The sequence below is a fragment of the Staurois parvus genome, unplaced genomic scaffold, assembly GCF_062004578.1.
Source record: "Staurois parvus isolate SC_StPar_1 unplaced genomic scaffold, SC_StPar_1.0 ptg000714l, whole genome shotgun sequence".
NCBI classification, from domain to species: domain Eukaryota; kingdom Metazoa; phylum Chordata; class Amphibia; order Anura; family Ranidae; genus Staurois; species Staurois parvus.
In genome coordinates this window covers 637,799-655,951 of record NW_028318510.1, presented here as the reverse complement: position 1 = coordinate 655,951, position 18,153 = coordinate 637,799, and the positions used below count along the sequence as shown (strand labels likewise).

At 41.1% G+C, this 18,153-nt stretch overlaps 1 protein-coding gene across 1 annotated transcript in view; it reads right to left on the bottom strand.

The window, feature by feature from the left end:
• The window catches only part of IPO11 (importin 11), a 661,807-nt gene that overhangs the window by 6,426 nt on the left and 637,228 nt on the right, over positions 1–18,153 (bottom strand). The window lies entirely within an intron of this gene.

Below are 18,153 nucleotides of genomic sequence, written 5' to 3'. Positions count from 1 at the left end.
GTGAAATTTCCTTGCTACTAAATATTCCATGGTCAACTGTTAGTGGTATTATAACAAAGTGGAAGCAACTGGGAACAGCAGCAACTCAGTCACCAAGTAGTAGGCTACGTAAAATGACAGAGTGGGGTCAGCGAATGCTGAAGGACAAAGTGCTCAGAATTAGACAACTGTCTGCAGAGTCAATAGCTAAAGACCTCCAAACTTCATGTGGCCTTCAGATTAGCACAACAACAGTGCATAGAGAGCTTCATGGAATGGGTTTCCATGGCTGAGCACCTGCATCCAAGTCTTACATCACCAAGTGCAATGCAAAGCGTCCGATGCAGTGGTGTAAAGCACACCACCACTGGACTCTAGAGCAGTGGAGACGTGTTCTCTGGAGTGACCAATCACGCTTCTTTGTCTGGCAATCCGATAGATATGTCTGGGTTTGGCAGTTACCAGGAGAACAGTACTTGCCTGACTGCATTGTGCCAAATGTAAAGTTTGGTGGAGGGATGATTACGGTGTGGGGTTGTTTTTCAGAAGTTCCAGTGGAGGGAACTTCTAAGGTGTCAGCATACCAAGACATTTTGGACAATTTCATGCTCCCAACTTTGTGAGAACAGTTTAGGGATGGCCCCTTCCTGTTCCAACATGACTGCGCACCAGTGCACAAAGCAAGGTCCATGAAGACATGGATAAGCGAATTTGGGGTGGAGGAACTTGACTGACCTGCACAGAGTCCTGACCTCAACCTGATAGAACACCTTTGGGATGAATTAGAGTGGAGACTGCGAGACAGGCCTTCTCGTTCGACATCAGTTAAAGTTCATGTGCGTGTAAAGGCAGGCGTTCCAATACTTTTGACAATATAGTGTATGTCAGAACATGAATAAGAGAAAGGTCATGAGTTGCTGCTAATATATCCATGTTGCCTGGTAACCACCCCATAACTCCCCACCATAACTATGCCCGTGAAATAAAACTGCTGAGAAATGATCAATTGCTATGCTACGGTTATGTACAAATGTGAATCCAGTGCCTGTGCTGCATCTTTCTCAAGCAAAGCCAGGCACCGCGCACTTATTGAACAGTGACTGAGTACAAGGCACAGCAAATATTTTCTGTAAATAACTTTACTGCGCCATTTAGGGCAATGCAAAATTCATGCACTGAAGACTGCTCATTACCACATAATATAGGACTTTAAGGGCTTGTTCACATTTGCTTTGGTCTCTGAAAAGCAATCTGCATTCGGATCGCATTACAGAGAGCATTTGACAAGCAGTCAGGAGCACACATTGCACGTAGTTGCAAGGGTGCTTGCAGAGCAGCCCTGTTCACTTATATTGGGTTGCAAGCGGCAGCAGCTATGCCTGCGGAAAACAGTGGGGTGAAAATTCCTGCTGTGGCCAGAGCAATGTGTACATCCTCCGTTATTGCCTCTGCAGCCAAATGGAATGGCTGAGGGTTGTAAAAGCGCAGCTAAACCTCAGGGTTTTATGACCCCACAACCACAAGTGTTTACTAGCCCTAAAGGTGCGGCTCAGACAATAAAGCATAAAATAATTAAATATATTGATTACATATTGGTGGCCGAGGGTACTGATACTGTATATGGGAGTATATTTTATTGGAGTATTATATAACATTATGGTAGTGCTGCTATATCTTATTATGTAATGAGTCACAATCTGGAACACTACAAAATACACACAGAAGCTGCACCCCACAGTGATCGACCTTGTATTGATGGATGTTCAAATGGAATGCCACAGATGGTGCTGTGCCCGAATCAGATGTAAAGTCACCAGCACTCCCAATAAATGTCTCTTAACTCAAAACTCACTTTAAAACATTTGTATCATGTGTTTTTTCTGGATTTTTGGATGATATTCTGTCTCTATCATTAAAAATACACCTATGATAAATTATAGACCCTTCATTTCTTTGTAAGTGGCCAAACTTACAAAATCTGCTGGGGATCAAATAATTATTTTCCCCACTCTACCCCTAGAGCCCATACAAGTTGTTTAACCCTTAATAGAACAAAAACAAGCTCATGAACTGATCACTGACTTTGGGCGCAAGAATGGAAAAATGCGTGTTGCCTGGCTGTACAGGAAAATAGGGGGGTCCAAAACTAGCAGCACTCAAGAGGGCAGAGCTACACAAGCAATCTGGAACAAGTCTGCAGATAAAGTAGTCTACAAAGTGTGAACTCCTGCATACTCTTACAAGATCACTGTCTTCCTGGGTAGTACGTAGTGAGGGAGTCCCCACCACCCAGAGGATGTGGAGACAGTGATGACCCGGGGACTGGAGGAGAACTCGGGATCAGAACTCACTCTAAGCAGTCAGGGAGCAGCAGTAATTGTCGGAGGGGGGGCCTTAAAAGGGGAGATCCCCGATCTCTGTCCTCCCCATAAATTTCAACATTTTATGGTGTCCCCAGTCTCAACATTCCTTATTGTGGAAAAGGAGGGGGGGTGACACTTGATGCATGGACTCCTCAGGTGTCACTTTATCTCCCTCAGAGATGCTGCCAGTGACATCCAGTGACACACTCCTATCCCCCACCCACTGCCATGGACATCCCTATGAGGTGACATCTCCCCGCCTACTGCAAATAATAATACAGACATGGGGGGAACCACATTGGACATCCCTATGCAATACATACTCATTGCACTCCATGGGGTGATATCTTCCCCCTACCCCCATAATAATACAGACATGAGGGGGTGATTGCTAGTGACAGATCACCCCCTCCACAGAAATGTGAGAGAGGCTGTGGTTACCAGAGCCCCCGCCCCCCCACATAGTGATAGGGGACCTCTATGGACCCTGATGTAAATGGGTACACTGATGTAAGAGGGAACACTGCAGACCCTGATGTAAAGGGGAATGCTGCTGACTGTGATCTAAGGGGGGCTTTGGTGACCAGAGACTACCTTACATCATAATTTCCCTTTACATCATGGTCCACAGTGTTTCCATTACATCAGAGCTTCTCTTTACATCAGGGTCCGCAGAGTCCCCCCCCCCCCTTGCACTGTAAGGGGGAACCCTGCAGATTCTGGTGTAAAAGAGAACTCTGATGACTCTGATGTAAGGGAAACTCTGGGGACTATTGTGTAAGGGAGGGCTTTGATGACCAGAGACCCCGTTACATCACAGTCCACAGTGGCCCCCTTTACATCAAAACCCATTTTACACATATAAAAAAAATACAATAATATTTTATCAAGAAAAAAAAAAGTTGGTCTTACTGTTTTTTTTTTAAGGCGGATGTGTGTGTGTGTGGGGGGGGGCACACTTCAGAATTCTCTGCCTATAGGCTCCTGAGATGTAAATCAGAGGGCAATCAGAAATACCAGTCCCTGATTTTCTTAGGAAACGTTTACTTTAAAATGTACAGTATGTAAACCCTGAAAAGAAACTTCTCTTGTTTGGAGCGTTTGGTTTGGTAAATCTTCCACTGAAAGGGTTTTGTTATACCTGTGCAATAAGTGCCAAAAATCTTGAAAGCTCATAACTTCCTGTGTTCTCTGCTTATACTGACTTATCAATTACATAGTTCTCAGTTTTTTTCTGAGAACTACAGAAGCACAACGTTCTATTTCAGGAGAAGAGGAGAGTGACGAGGTTATGTATTCCTGTCGTGTTTCTGTTGATCAAATGCAGAAGGGTGAGGGTTGTCTCCCCAGGACAGGAGTTGTGTTACTAGCAGGGGCACCAAATGAAAATAAAGGGAAAAAAACTTGATAAGCTTCAGTATATTACATTTTTATGTTGAGCTTTAGATACACTTTAAGTGTAAACAAAGAATAATTCCCTGTATTACCCTTGAAGGTGGATTTATTATTTAAGCAGAAATCCAAAATCTGACAAACAAATATTGTACAAATAAAATGGTCATTACTTGAACCTTGGTGTAAGATGTGTGATATTTTGGGGCCCCGATCATTGACAGCCATGTCTTTGCAAAAATAGATTTTATTTGGACATGGGTCTATGCTATGATATGGTCTGTTCCCAACGTTTCCCTGGTCTGCAATCCCTGGGAGGCCCTGCTGCATGAACCAATGTTGTATTTATCAAGAACCCAGAGGAAACTGTAGGGCCTATATTCTCAGCTGCCCAGTAAACTCTTGCCAAAGTGTCGAAACAGCCTTTCCTTAATATCACTGAAATGAAACAGAGACTCATGAGCATTATGGTGCATGAAACATTTACCTCCATTCTAGAAGACACGCTGCCAAGTACCTTAAGGTCTAGAGTCAGTGGATTGATTATAACGCCCCGAAGAGCATAGACCGAAACCTACTCTCTCTGTAACTCATCCTGGTTGCAGGTTATGTGGCCTCCCCAGTCAAACCACAAGGGTCCCCTCTCTCTTCTTAGGAAACTTTTTTCCCCTTCTCCCTGTCTTTGACTTTACATCAGACCTCAAAGTGGAGGTGGGTATACCCACCTCTTTCTACCCCAGCCCACCTCTTTTGCTTTGGCAGAGGCAAGAGCAGATAGATCTCATTTCTTTTTGCCACCCTATAGGGCGATTTTTAAAGCTAATAAGGAACACCCTACTTTTTTCAGATGATCCACTGCAAGTGGCAAACCAAAGAGTTTCTATCTGCCCCTTTTGTAGTTTTCTATGACTCATCCTAGCTTCTATGTAACACTTCTATGTAACGATACAGCTTCTATGTAACACCTTGAAAATCCTAATAAATTCTTTGTGAAACAAAAATAGTTTTTATTTAAACAAATAGGCAAGCAAATCAAATTGGCAGCATTAAGCAAACAAAACAGTCCATAAACTCTGATATAGAACAAGGTTTCAGTCCCCGCCTGCTCCAGGGGTCCAGAAAAGGTCCCAAATATCTCAATCATTTCGGCAAAGCCTACAGCTTTTTCAGCTGTGTCTTGTTTCACCAACACCTCAATGACACCTGCTGGCTGCTTTTAGAGTCTCTTGTTCCAGACCCTCGTGCAAAGGTTAACCCTTTCATGCCAAAGGTACCCGTAGTCAGGGTTGGAGGCTCTTTCCCAACCAAGATCTCTCTGAGTCGCACCCTGCATGGGTAAGAATCCCTGAGTACTCAGTTGCTTCTTTGGTCATCCCCCTTAAAGGGGCCACAACCCAAACTGTGGTGACACATACTGTATCTACCATCCAGGATCCATCCCTGCTGTTCTGTACAGATATGTAGTTCCTTCAGGTCTCTGTTGAAATCCAGAATTTCTACACTTTTTGTATGTACAAGACTTTCCTGAAAAGGCCAGATGACACCAGTATGTTGCAGAAAAGCTGCATATTTAACATGCATTGTATTCTGAATTACTTTTTTGCTTTCATTTTGAATTGCCTGCCAATCCTCAAACACACTCAAACTGACCCTGCGCCCTTTTTCAATGCAACTCACCAATTACAACAAAAGTGCATTATGTAGATGTGTTGGCGTGCCATCCAAAATAAATGGCACTGTGTACTAAACACACACTTTAATTACATCATCCCTTCCTCTTCTGTATGTTGATGATGGATCTGTAATTATTTTAATTAAAAAAAGTACCTTTTTCCTAATCAATATACAGCTGTCACATGACCAAACTCTTTCCCAGTCTGTCTGCAGGGAAACATAAGCAGAAGGAGCTTCTAGTCCTCTGCTGCTGGTAACATGTTCAAAATTTCATAAAAACAATTGGGATACAGAGTAAAAATAATTGATATATATATATATATATATATATATATATATATATATATATATAACAGTTTTAAGCCATCATACAAATATACATTTGAAATAAAATCTCTATTATTTTTTGGTCATAACATGATGGGGCGGATTTTAACTGTGTCACACCCCTCCAGCCTGTATCTTAGAATAAGGCTAATAAGCCTCCATCAATCAAGATGTAATATCCCACTCCCATTGTGTTTAGCTGGTTAGTGGGCATAGGGGAGGAGGGAGGGAGTGGGCTGTTATTTACCACTGTGTATAGGTCCACATGTGTGACTCTATAGTTACATGGAATGCTCATGTGATAGGGAGGAAATGGTCAGAATAGATATCCACTGAAAACTGAGCATGTGCAGTAGCTGCCAACACTACTCTGCAGAATCCCAACTGCACTGGGGACATGGACAGAAGGGGGAGATAGAGAACAGCAGGATCAACCAGGTTATTTGCAGAATACATAAAACAAATTCCATAGTGAATGAATGAGTATGAACAGCGTGTAATACAACATTTATTAATAGTTTTTTTTTATGATGTAGGTTTAATGACACTTTAAGGCAAATTAGGAGCAATGATGAGGATGACAGCATTAACACCTGGTCACCAACAGAAAGCAGCTGGATCAGACTTCAACAGCTTTATTTGCTGCAGTGGGTTACCTTTGAAAATCATTATCACTCTTTGCACCTTAATGAAAAAAAAAACTATATAAACATATATTTCGAACAGTATATTTATGGTGCCATTCACTCTGCAGTAAACAATAAAGCAAAGACCTCATATGTCACTACAGAGCATAAATGATAGAGATTATAATTGTAAAAAATAGAATATAAAAGCCAAGTCCTGTCACTCTGTTAGCAGATCATCTGCAATATACCATGTCACTACATCTAATGAGGACTGAGCTTTAGATACCTGGTACACACCAACTATTACTGTATCTGAAGAGTACATAATCACAGTAATACGATGTCTGTATAAAATATGGTGGCATCGTAGCCCTTCTTTAAACAATGGGCTATTTACCAAATGCTAGGCTTCCTATCATAAGCTTTACTTGTATACTATAATTAACTTCAAAGAATGCCATAGCACACTTACAGCTACGCCAGCAATTTATTTTAAAATGTCTATTGACAATCAATATATATATAACATGCTGGAAATAAGATTCCATGGAAAGCCCTTGAAACCCTTGTATGAATCTGACAAAGGATTTATTAGTGATCCATAAAGTCTATTCTCTTACTATATGCTTTTATATATCACTCCAGAGAAAGATAAATAGGACCCCTCATCTCTTGAAGAGCACTTGGAATGAGGTGATGTTGCTTTGAAATGAAATGGGGCAGGAATAGCAAAGAACTACACACACTGTTTTTTAATGTGCTTAACGTCCATGGCCAGAGATAAAACACTGAGCTCAAGAAGCAAGATGGACACATCTTCTGTTGTGCATTCATTTACATCGTGTCGTATACTGTTTTATGTTACATTGACAAATGGTTAGTATTATATTACTAGTCTAGTTAATGCTTATTTTTTATTTGGTTATGCCAACAGAAAGGACAACACAGGCCCAGGGGGCCCAATAGCAGCAGTTTTTAATTGGTAAGAACATCAAAGTCCTGAATTGTTCAACAACCTGCTTAAAGCAGAACTAAACTCTTTCAATCAATATTAACTGTTTTTAATCCTTATGCTGCTAGCATTAGTAAATAGCTAGGAAAGTGCAGTGATCAGCGAGCTGCAGCACTGATGAATGTATTCTGACAGCGGAGGAGTCCCAGCTTTCAGAATACAATGGCACAGGGGGGTGGATTCCTCCATTCATCCTACTTGTGTGGATGGAGGAATATGTGTTTTGTTTTTTCTGATCAGCCCACTGGCTGATCAAAAAAAATAAACCAAAACAAAACAACCCATCTGTGTCCAGACTTAGAGTTTTATTTACAGAAGCTGGAGAGTGCAAAATTATGTGCACTTCTGCATAGAAACCAATCATCTTCCAGGTTTTATTGCCAAAGCTTAAATGAACAAGCTGAGGTTAGAAGCTGATTGGCTACCATGTACAGCTGCACCAGATTCTGAGTGCACAATTTAATAAATCTACCCCATATTACAGAGACTGCTGGGAGCAAATGTAGAAAAAGACACGACGGCCTTACGCTAAATACATTCACTGTCTTTATGACTTACTTTGCACAGTCAGGTTGGTGATGACGTCAATCACTTCCAATGATACTGATAATAATTTTACAATAAATAAATAAAAGTAGGTCATCTCTCCACCCCCAGCAAGTGATTGGATAGCAAAGAAATAGCAGCTGCTCCCCCCTCTGCTCAATCCCCCTAGTGCACAGGAGTGCACTTACTTTTGAACTCCCGTGATCCAGAATCAGCCAACAGCGGGCTAAATGACGTCACAGAACCAGTCCAGGCCCTGGAAGAATCGTGACTATATTGTCAGGATTCAGTTTGATGCCTAATCGGCAGTTGGTTCAGCCTCTCAGAGTGCAGCTGACAGCCTGAGCCCGTCACTCCCATCCCCTCTTCAGCCTTGCTCTCCAGTGAGTGCTGGAGGGGCAGAGCAGAGAGTGATGACCAACAGTCACCGCTCTCTGCTCTGGGAAGACCATGAACTGAGTGATCAGCAGTTATGTGATTTTTTTTTTTAATTCCCACACTTCTCCTTTAAACATATATTTTTATAAATTCTTTATTTAAAGCAGAACTCCAGCTATTTTTTTTTTACTACCATGCCCCACTGCATAGATCAGCTGCTCCTGAAGACTAAGCTCATACTCACCTGATCTGCCGATCCTATGGAAAACCGCACTCCCCCATGATCCAGCAGTGGACCCTTCCTGTCTGTGGAGCGCACATTGAGCACGCTGATGTCAGGGACAGTCCATTTACAAGACTGCTGGAGCAGGAGCCAAAAGGACCAGTCATGTGCAGGGAGGATTGGCGGGTCAGATGAGTATATCTTTGGTGTCCTCTCCCCTAGAACAAAATGAACCGCCACAACCCACTGCACAAGCAAATTCACCCCTCTCCCTGGATTTCTGCATTAAAGGGGAGCTCCTGTCTCTGGTGCTACAAAAACCGACACTCACCTGCCCTTCGATCCAGAGGTGTGCTCACCACAGCCGGGGTCACCAGCCATTCTCTCTCCCCGGCATCGTAAGTGTGGGCACCTGGCTGTGAGAGCTTGCAGCTTCACAGCCGGGTGCCCACTGTGCATGGAGGAGCAGCGCTGTGCTGCGCATTGTGAATGGTCTTCTGAGACCTGTCACATGTCCCAGAAGACTCTGTGTGTGGGGGTGGGGGGGGGGGGAATAGGAGAACCTCTGCTTCTGATCATCTAGGTCAGAGTGTGAGAGCTGGTACCTGTCAAAATTGGGAGGTTGCTCGACCCCCCCTCCCCTCCCTTAAGGCAGAACATCCCCTTTTGGGAGAAGCTCCACTTTAAGTAAAGAAAGTTTACAGCAGTCGTATTGTGTAATGTTAATGCAGTGAGAGGTGATATACAGACTTCAACATACATATAACCGCATTTTGTGATACAAACAAATCCCCAAAAGAAGATGAAAGGGTCAGCACCCATAACTATCAGGGCTCTTATGCATATAAGCCGACAAAAGAGATTTAGAGATAATTAGAGTAATACCATGCATCACTAGGTTAAATGGTGAGTATGATAGAATGTCTTTAAAAATATATTTCACTATTTTTGATGATTATATAAATGTAATAATTGGTGTTGTAATTTAAGTAGCATTGTACAATTGAAAATATGTAAAACAAAGTGCTACTGAATCAGAGAATGCTACATGTTATAAGGCCAAACCATTTGTGGGAGGACATTTCATACAATTTTTTTATTGTAGTTTATTTAGTATTAGCCATAGACAACACACGTTTACAGAAGTTTCTCTAGGTTAAAGCAGTCTACACAGCTATGTGTAGTGTTAGGTACCAAACAGAGATGGAGATTTTGTATAGATCTTCCCTGCCCAGATAATGTCCCCAGAGATATTTCTCATGAACAGTGTTACAACTATCGCTCTTCTCCTGCCAGCTGTTTTATTAAATGCCTTATAGCAATTCAAATTAATGTATAGGCTGCTATCAAGGATGTTGTGTGAAAAAAATATGCATTGGACCAATTATAAAATATTATATTGCATTCAGTTATCTGCGGAATAAAATGATGATATAACAATAATTCTGCTGCTTTTAGATATTCAAATTTATGAAGATTGATGCCAATTCACTGAATAATCAATAACTCTACCAGCGCTTTAAAGTGAACCTGTCACATAGCCAAGTTAGGTCCTAATGTGAAAGGAGAACCAGCAGGTGCTTGTATGCACTTCTGTTAAATGGAAATTCCTGCGTATGGCACACTGAAAAATCCCTAAATCTTTCTGCAATTTTTTTTAAACAACTGATGCCCTGCCCTAGCATACACTTGGGATAAAGGGAGGCAGGACCTGGAACAAACAGTTACTCTTCCACTGAATCCTATATATAAGCTAGGGGAGAACAAGCTGAGGAGAACAAGGTTCCTGGCTGGGTGCTAATGTCTAACTACCCCATACAGTGGTGGAACTACCACATATTTAAACAGCCAATGTGTCCACTATGAAGCCTGGGGAATTATTTAAATAAAATAGATGTTAAGCTCACTGGCCTATATTTGCCAGCATCTACCTTGCTACTCTTATTGGAGTTAGGTACGATTATAGCTGTCCATCATTTATGGGGAACTTGTTGGAAGATAATGATCAGAAAAATCAGTCAATGGTCCAACAACTATACCTCAAAGTTATCTAAGAACTCTTAAATAAAAAAAGATGTTACGCTTATCTGCTCTATGCAACAATATTGCACATAAAAGTTACTTTCTTCCCTTTCTGGCAGTTCCCAGCACTGCTGTTGTCCCCTCCCTCCTCTGGGCACTTTCTGTAGCAAGCTGAGTGCTAAGGAAGCACCCATGTATGAGTGTGTTCCCATTGAGTCCTGAGCTGGGCTGTGTGCATCTACACAAACATAGCCCCGGTAAGCCACGCCTCAAAGGAGATTGACTAAAAACATCAAGAGTAATTGTTTAAAATGGTTTGCTACATCCAGATCTCCCTCAACAGATGTGTTGTTTCCAGTTTTAATTTTAGTGATTCCATGGTAATTTTTTTCTTTCCATCGCAGATGTACCTAAAAAAAGATTTTGTCTCCTTTCTTAATTAATGTAGCCATTTCATCCTCTTTCTGTGGACTGATATTGTATTTGGCCTCCTTTTGTATATTTTTATACACTTCAGCTACACTGTATTCTATCAGCTACACTTTATGTTTTCTTTTATCTCATATGTCAGATTTTTTTGTTTTTGTATATGATTTTTCATTACTTGATTACATATCAAACCAAAGGCATTGGTGGTTACTAGAACACACATGTTGTTCCAGCTCATCCTCAGACAATTGATCCCCATTTGTTAATACTAGATCTAGAATATGATTTCCTTGGTTTGAACTTTTCCTAACTGTTTCAGAGAAATCCCATTCAGTGCCTCTATTATTTCTTGCTTGTAAATGCTTTGAAAGTTTCAATTAATGTCAGGCATGTTGAAGACACCCAAAATTAAAACCTCCCCCTTCATTGTCATTTGAGTTATTTTGTCAACAAACAGGTTATCATAATCTCCAGACTTTCCTGGGGGTCTTTATACTACATTCTAAGGAAAGATCTATCTGTGGTTTGACGGTAGACCTAGAGGGCTTTAGCAGTTCATTTGTTTTTGAATTAACGCAAATAGCAACTCCACCTCCCTGATTCTTACTCTTTTCCTGTGAAGTGTGTAGCCTGATAAAGTTATTTCCCAGTCATTTGAATCCCTGGATCATATCTCTGTATTCTCAGTCCAATTTATCCCTAGATATAAGAGTGGTCAGCTCACAAAGCTTGTTGCATAAACCAGGGGTTAAAATTTTGAGTCCAGACCTACTAGCCGGTCACAAAACTTACTCTCCACTAGTTGCCCTAGCTCCTCTGTACTCCATTATAGTGACATGACATGTATACAGTAATGTATATCCCAGCTCCTCTGTACTCCGTTATAGTGACATGACATGTATACAGTAATGTATATCCCAGCTCCTCTGTACTCCGTTATAGTGATATGACATGTATACAGTAATGTATATCCCCCCCCCCTCCCCTGTACTCCATTATAGTGATATGACATGTATACAGTAATGTATATCCCCCCTCCCCTGTACTCCATTATAGTGATATGACATGTATACAGTAATGTATATCCCCCCCCTCCCCTGTACTCCATTATAGTGACATGACATGTATACAGTAATGTATATCCCAGCTCCTCTGTACTCCATTATAGTGATATGACATGTATACAGTAATCATTACTGTATACATGTCATCACTATAATGGAGTACAGGGGAGCTGGGATATACATTACTGTATACATGTCATATCACTATAATGGAGTACAGGGGAGCTGGGATATACATTACTGTATACATGTCATATCACTATAATGGAGTACAGGGGAGGGGGGATATACATTACTGTATACATGTCATATCACTATAATGGAGTACAGGGGAGATGGGATATACATTACTGAGTGATGTATATCCCAGCTCCCCTGTACTCCATTACAGTGATAGGACATGTTGTATACAGTACTTACTGTCCCCCAGACCCCCCCCGAGTCCCCCGTAGTGGTGGAGAGGGTGTCTCCTCTCAGCGGAGGAGAGCGGACCTCTCCTGCACTAGTCCCCTCGGCGGCGGTGCCGCAGAAGCCGGAAGTTGTAAACCGGAACTCGGCTTCACAATGAGGCTTGGAGCGCAGGTGCAGTCACCCCATGCTTCATCTGTGCTCACCGCTCGCAGCCGCTCACCACAGAGGAATTTCTCCTCGCATTTGGCGAGTGGGTGAGCGGCTTTTTCATGCCCTGGCCTAAACTACAAGCATTAGTTTTACCAACTAATGGTACCAAAATCTTTACTGCATTAACCACCCCATCAGCCAGGTCCTTAGCAACACAAATCAATTCACTCCAAAACTATTAACTGATGCCACCCCAGTTCCCTAACAACTTCTGTTCACTTGTGCCTAGTGATGTATAGACTATGCTGACAGCTTTCCTGCTACCTCTCCCTGATATAGACATACTTTATATTAAGTGAATGACAGTAGTGTAGTCAGTGGGGGCCTCCATAACCTGTTGTTATTCTCCCAAAAGCTTGCTGGTTGTAAAATGGCATTTTTGCTGCTGGCATACACGTCATACCCAGCCTATTTAACTGCCCCAGAATAAGGTATTTATGCAGTTAGCCTTTAATAACAAAACCTGTCTCCTGCATTTTATTACAAATCATAGACATACTACCAAATTCTCAAATTCTTCACCTAAGATATAATATTATATGGTTAAGTAGAAAGTAGGTTTAAGCGAACGAGACCATTTATTTCCATTTTTAGATCTGCTACATACAGAGATTGGAGTTCCACTCTTCGCTCGATGTAACCTCTTTAATAATCCAAAGCAGAATAGCACAACAGAACCTGCAGGTCTTTAATCAAACAGTGAAAATATCTCCTTCATGCCCTTAGCAAAGGTTAACAGATTTACAATTCCATATCAGGCCACGTTTCATGTCATCTACTCATTAGCTCTGCCTCTGTCTCATGACAATTAGCACAGTCAATATTATTGATTACTGGCAGTGTGCCAAATGTTCAGTGTCTTAGTCTACACATGAAAGATCCACTCCTATACTGACTGTTTAATTCATGGTCATGTCAGACATCCTCAGCACAAGAGACAACACATCCCTATGTTCCTTTAGGTTATAAAGGTCACTTACATGCTGTTTAATGGGCAAAACAATAGAAAATTGGCAAACCTATACTTGTGTGAATCGTTTACTAGTATAACAATAGGTATTATTGGAATCACACTTTATTAGTAAATTTGATTATTTGTTTAAATGTCTGGGTTAAGAATTTAGTACATGTGCCCACGTCTTATGCTTCTAATATGTATGTACTAAATTCTGATCATTGAAGTGCTGAGTGAAGGAAAGCAAAAGGGGCAAGTCCTGCAAGTGGACTGAATGGCACTGACCATCATTCAACCTAGAATGGGACCTGCACTGGATATCAGTGAGCTGTGAGGGCCAAAACCAGAGAGGAGATGAATATTGCAGGAAAAGCTGCATTTCTAACATTACCAGGGCTATTTATAACATTGCCGGGCTATTTATAACATTGCCAGGGCTATTTTAAGGAAGCTGGAGTTTAGCTTTAAAGAAAGTGCTGCAGGTATTGAGGATCATAAATCTGTAGCCCCAGTGTCCAGGTAGATAAAGGGGGCCTCCCCAACAGTATGGCAAGTTTTACTACCTGCAACCTCAACATGCAGTGAATGCCTAAAATCCCCCCCCCTCCCAATTGGAGTCTCTTTCCTGGTCCAAATTTTACAAAGGGATTTATAATCTGCTGTTATGCCACGCTCCTCTCTTTGCATTTGGATTCCCATGCAAGGCTAGGGAACTGTGGGAAGGAGGTGTAGGGAGAAGCACTGGGAAAGTGCACTGGAATTGGTCCATAATAGTTCCTCACAGAGCCTTTCCCAGCTATATATTATATTACATGCCCACCTTATCATGGTCAAACTGCATACTATGGGTCTGATACAGGACCTGATTTGTTGCAGATGCTGCAGGGACCATAGCGATTAAAAACATATATGCTCTGGCACTGTTCCAAGCTCCATAGATTCTGGACCACAGTAGTTGACATGATTAACAAGGTCCTTCTGATCAATATTTACCTACATTCTAAATGGACAATACCATATAAGAGACACATGTTAAAGAAGCAGCAACTAGAGCACTGGATTTCCAATATGGGTACAACCCTGCGCAACAAGAACCTCATTTACCAAAACTGGGCTGCCCAAACAAGTTTGAAAAGGTGGGGGGGGGGGGCAGCTAGATTATTATTATACAGTATTTATAAAGCGCCAATAGTTTGCTCAGCGCTGTACATTACAATGGGGGACAGAACAATAACAATACAAAGCAAAACATGAGGGGGTCGAGGGCCCTGCTCTTTCAAGCTTACAATCTAGGAGGGAGGGGATACCCCAGGTCTCTCCCCAATAGACGATAATTTTGTGTCATCTCTTATCTGTTTAGTTTGAGTCACTGTTTCTCGATCGGACAACTGGATTGTAATGCTTTCTTAGGTCTTGTATTCTGGTCCCCTAATCTCAGGTTTATTATGATTCTGCTTGTGTATGATGAATGATTTTACTATATCGAGATGTATTGCGTCACCTCGTATGCCATTTTTTTATTCTCTGAAAAAGTTTGCAGTACTTCAATAGACTGTTTCCTGATTTTAAAAGAAAAAACATATAATTGACAATCAAACCAGTTCTGTAGGCCTTAAATTATAAAACATGTATATGAATTTATTGCTATGTAATTCCCTACACAAGATTATTTAGATTGAGAGTAGTAGGTGCAGCACCATCAGCCAATCACAGTCTACTGCACCATACAATGCTGTCACTCTAACAGTTCAACCAGTAGGAAGCTTGGTAACCAAGATGTACAGCCAGAGGCATAGCATGAAGCTTGTAGGCCCCAATGAAAACGTTGACCTGGGGGCCCCTCAATACCAAATGGCTAAAGACTTATTTCAGGTCTTTATTTAACTATCGATCGGGTGATTCAAAAGATTTTGAAGAAACTGTCCACATTTAGACATACCTTTCCAATTCTTTTGAATACCCTGGAGCAGAGGTATGAGAAATGGAGATCTACCTGAACAACATGAAAGAAATCAAAGATCACCGGGGTTCGGCGCTTTAAAAAACATTTTTTTTAAAGAAATAAATAGCAAGGTCTAACTAAATAGAAAGGAAAACGTAGAAAAATCCAATAAAACAAATTTTCACTGTACAAATATAAACTTAGCCTACCTTAAAAGTGGACAGTATGTGGACAGTGTCAGCAGGGTAGTGGACGGTGTGTGAACAGTGTCAGTAGGGTAGTGGACGGTGTCAGTAGGGCACTGGATGGTGTCAGTAGAGAGGTAGATGGTGTCAGTCAGTAGGGCAGTGGATGGTGCCAGTAGTTTTTTATTTTTATTTTATTTTTTTAATAATATTACCATTTTTTTTAAACAATTTTATTTTTAAAATTTTCTATAGGAGCCCTGTTGGGGGGCTTTGGTGAAACACCCGGGGTCTAAACAGACACCTGATGTTTCACTTTTAAGGCACAGAAAGGAAACTGAGGATACAGCCCTCAATCTCTATCTCTGCAGCTTCAGCTGCACAGAATGAATGAACAGGAATATCTTTCTACAGAGCTTCCCGTTGATTCACAGTTTACTATGCTCTAGTTATGTATGAACACAGTGAGCGATCAGCATATTTAACAAATATGACATATTTACCTGCCCTTACCCACTCTATATCCTAAAATATCTCCTGCAGCTGCTGGTGACAGAAAAGAGAGGGGGGGGGGAGAGTAGCACATGAGGGGCCCAGGCAGCAGAAAAAAGATTAACCTGGAGGGTGGCATATACAGGAACCAATCCCCTCTATTTTCCTCCTGCAGCCACTGAATGTCTGTGGGAGGGAGAGGAGAAGCAGGCTTTCAGCAGCTACAGGTGGAAAATGTAGAGGATCAGTTTTCGCCACCCCTCCTGTCTAGGTGTAAAATCAAATGTGACAGGGAGGCCACACAGGCACCTGGAGGATGGACAGGGTCGCCATTGTAACCCCCACTCTATACCAGTGTGTACAGCTGAAACGTATTGAAGAAAAGTCCGTGACCTGACTGTGCCGCCTACCAGGTATACCTAGGTCACAAGACTGGTTGGACAGAATTACAAATCTTTTGGTAATTGAAAAGTCCACATATACTGTATGTATCATGTATGTAGATTTTCACATAATGTTCAGCTTTCATTTAACAGTAAACCAATTATATAACAATTAAGTTTAAGTGTAATGTACCATATATTGTATTATACAAATGTATCCACAAAATAAGCATTTACAAGATTAAAGCACAGACAGTATACCTATAACAGCACTACTGAAACATTTGAAAACAATAATGTCCTAAATGTATGTATTATTTATAGAAAAGAATCAATAGTGTAATAAAGGAGTATATACCCTAAGGGTTTAGGAAGCAAGGCAGAAATAAATATTAGACATAAATGATAAAATAAAACTACAACAGAAACAGAGATATAAAACAAGCCACAAAAAGGTCCTCTTAGATAATGTTCAAAGTTCACTAGCCCATAGCCAGAATAATAATAAACGTTGACAATACTGACAAATTTCATAGCTTTAAATCACACAAAAGACTGTATCCGGGGGCTTTCATCAGCTTAAATCAAGCCAACAATTTTCATATAATTCTACCACTAATCACAACCTTAGAGCTCTATCCAGGTTATGAACTTTGACAAAAAGGCTACCTCATTTTATATCTCACTCTACTTATTAAATTTATACACTACTCAAAAAAATTAAAGGAACACTTTTTAATTTCAAATAATACATCCATTCATGGAAATGGTATCCCCTGATGGCAGTGGCCTCTTCTAGCAGGATAGTGTGCCCTGCCCCACTGCAAAAATGGTCCAAATTTAGTCCAATCTGGCAAAAAAATTGACAGAATTTGAGTCATGTATGGTTAGCTTATGTCCTGTATAACTGACTGTCCTCTCTGCTGCTGTCTGGTCTGTTGTGTGTGATTCATCCTCTAGATGAATCTTTCTCAACCTTTTCAACACCCCTGAAGTAACTTTCGGGTCTCAGGGAACCCCTTTGGGGGGGTGCTCTGTCGTCACGACGCTTAAAGGAATATCACACGGCGAGTATAGGAAGTGTTGAGATCACACAGAGGACAGCATATTATATATGACAAAGCGATTTATGTTTTTCAATGTGAGTGCAATAATTTTAAAAGGAGATAAGGCACTATATCTTATTCTTTGATTACATGGTACTAACATATATGGAGAGATAAGGAGAGGATCAGTAAGGAGTGGAAAGACCCCCTGGAGGAAAGAGGGAAAAATCCATCTATCCATCCACCTAAATCTAGGAAATCATGTCTCTGGATAACATCAAGACCCCCTGCTGGAAAAAAAAGGGTATCACTACACTCATCCATCCATCTGGGACAAGGATACAGCCCTAAAATCACCTACAAGTCCATTTAAAGGGACACAAGCGGTTTACCTCACTTAACGGTTTGGTCAAAAAAAATAAGGTGAAGGAGCACTTAATGAGAAAGTAACACAGAGTGGACTTTAGAAATGTATTTATATTTTGTTTGGA